Below are 2306 nucleotides of genomic sequence, written 5' to 3'. Positions count from 1 at the left end.
AATGTCATACTACAAAAATAGCAGGGGCATCTCCAACTTCCCCAAAAGGCTGGAGAATCAAACTCAAAATCATCCCAAGGTCAATTCTTAGGAAGCTGAGGTCAGACATCTCTAACCTGCTTTACCATATCTTGACACCAAGCATCTCTCCCACAGCACTTGCTACTTATCTACTGGTTTTAATAATCCATTGCAATTACCACATATAACTCACAGACAATGCTGATGATTATGAGGTTAATTACAGAAGTGAACAAGGTACAATTCAGGATCAGAAAAAAAAAAAAAATCAAGATACAGCAATCTTCTGGTCAGATATATCTCTTTTCAGTCATACTGAAGAAACATTAGTTTGGCCATGCTCTTGTTCTCAACCTCTCAGCCATGTGGCCCCTTGCTCTCCCCTGCTCAGGCAAGTCTTGCAAAGCTCCTTTAGTGCTGTCAGTAAATGCCTATAAAGGCACATTCTACAAGTCATTCTCCTGCCCAAAGGCATTCAGCTTTACTTGGCCCAAGGTTTGAGAAGTCTGCTGGAATGTCACTCCTTGTAACTCATGGTGCTTCTTTCTTGATGATCCTGGGATTTTCTGGCTCTACTTCTGAGATAGACGACTCCTTTAAAACCTAGGGCAATGGCAAAACTATCAGACTCCACATTAGAGTTCTATACACCCCATTTGCATGATCCTCTTTCTTTTTGTGTAGTGGTTCTGTAGGATAAGCACTTGAATGAGAACAAGTTCAGCAGTTTGAGCCCACCATTTGTTCTATAGGAGAAAGATAAGGTTTTCTGCTCCTGCAAAGATCTACAACATTGAAAGCCCTATACAGCGTCACTATGAATAGGAACAGACTCAACAGCACTTAATAACAACAACGAACCAGGTATTTGGTGGGAATTGCAAAGAACAACCATAATTAATTATAGAAAAATATTTCATTTAATTTCTTGACAGTTGATTCTATGAGCAGATTGTGGATCCAAATAACATTAATATTTTCTCTAGTTATCATGCTGTTTTCTATTGACCCTGTTGTAAGGATTTTTGTTTTCTTCACATTGTTTTAATACATACTGAAGGATGAAGTCTTGGATCTTCATCAGCAAGTATCTCAAGTTCTCCTTGCTTTCAACAAGCATGGTTGTATTCTCTTCATAGCATAGTTAATAATTAGCTTTCCTCCAATCCTGATGCCATGTTCTTCTTAGATTATTTGGTTGGCATACAGATTGAATAAGTATAGTGAAAGGGTACAACACTGATGCAACACACATTTTTCTTATTTCTAAACTACATAATATCTATTTGATCTGTTTGAAGACTGGCCTTTTCTTGGTTTACACACATGTTCCCTATGAACGTATGTGCTCTGGAATTTTCATTCTCTGAAATGTTACTCATAGTTTGCTATGGTCCATACAGTCAGTTGTCTTTGTATAATAAATAAAACAAAAGTGAACATATTCTGCTGTTCTCCACTTCCATCTGACATCAGCAATGATAACCTCATTTCACTTCTTATTTGGCAGTTTCCTGTCCATATAGTGCTGCAATTTTTTGAATTATTTTCACCAACATTTAATTGCTAATGATACTGTTCCAACACTCTTCCACACTCTGCTGTGTCTCTTTTGTTTAGAATAGGCACAGATATGAATCTCTTTCAGTCAGTTAGCCATGTTGTCTGCTGAAAAATCTTCCAACTTTTTTGTCATAGGCAACTGTGCTTTTAGCATTGAATCAGTTTGTTGAAACATTTCTGTTGGTGTTCAGTCAATTCCAGCTTGGATTCCTTCAAAACCATCAGTTCTTGACTGAATGTCAACCAATTATAAATTGACTGTGTATTCCTTTTATCTTCTTTTGATGGTTCCTGATAATTCAATCTTTTCCTAATACAAATCTAATCCTACAATATTGCCACTTGAGACTTAAATATTTTCTTCCATTCTTGCAGCTGAGCATTTCTTCCAATGTGGCTTTCTAACTACTGGTCGTTGCACATTTCCTTGTAATACTTTTGTCTTCTCAAGCTGCCATTGAAATTTTCTGCTCAGTTATTTAGCATTATTATTTCTTCCATTAACTTAAGCAACTTCACATTAAAAAAAAAAATTTAAGAATCTTTTCTGACATCCACTTTGGTCTTTTCTTCCCTTTGTTTTTAATGATGTTTTGCTTTCTTCATGTATAATGTTCTTGATATTACTCACAACTTGTGTTGTATTGGGTGATTATTGTTTAGTGTGTCAAATCTGTTCTTGAGATGGTCTCTAAATTTATGTGGAATATACTGAAGATCAA

The sequence above is a fragment of the Chrysochloris asiatica genome, unplaced genomic scaffold, assembly GCF_000296735.1.
Source record: "Chrysochloris asiatica unplaced genomic scaffold, ChrAsi1.0 scaffold00309, whole genome shotgun sequence".
NCBI lineage: Eukaryota > Metazoa > Chordata > Mammalia > Afrosoricida > Chrysochloridae > Chrysochloris > Chrysochloris asiatica.
This window is presented reverse-complemented; position numbering follows the sequence as displayed.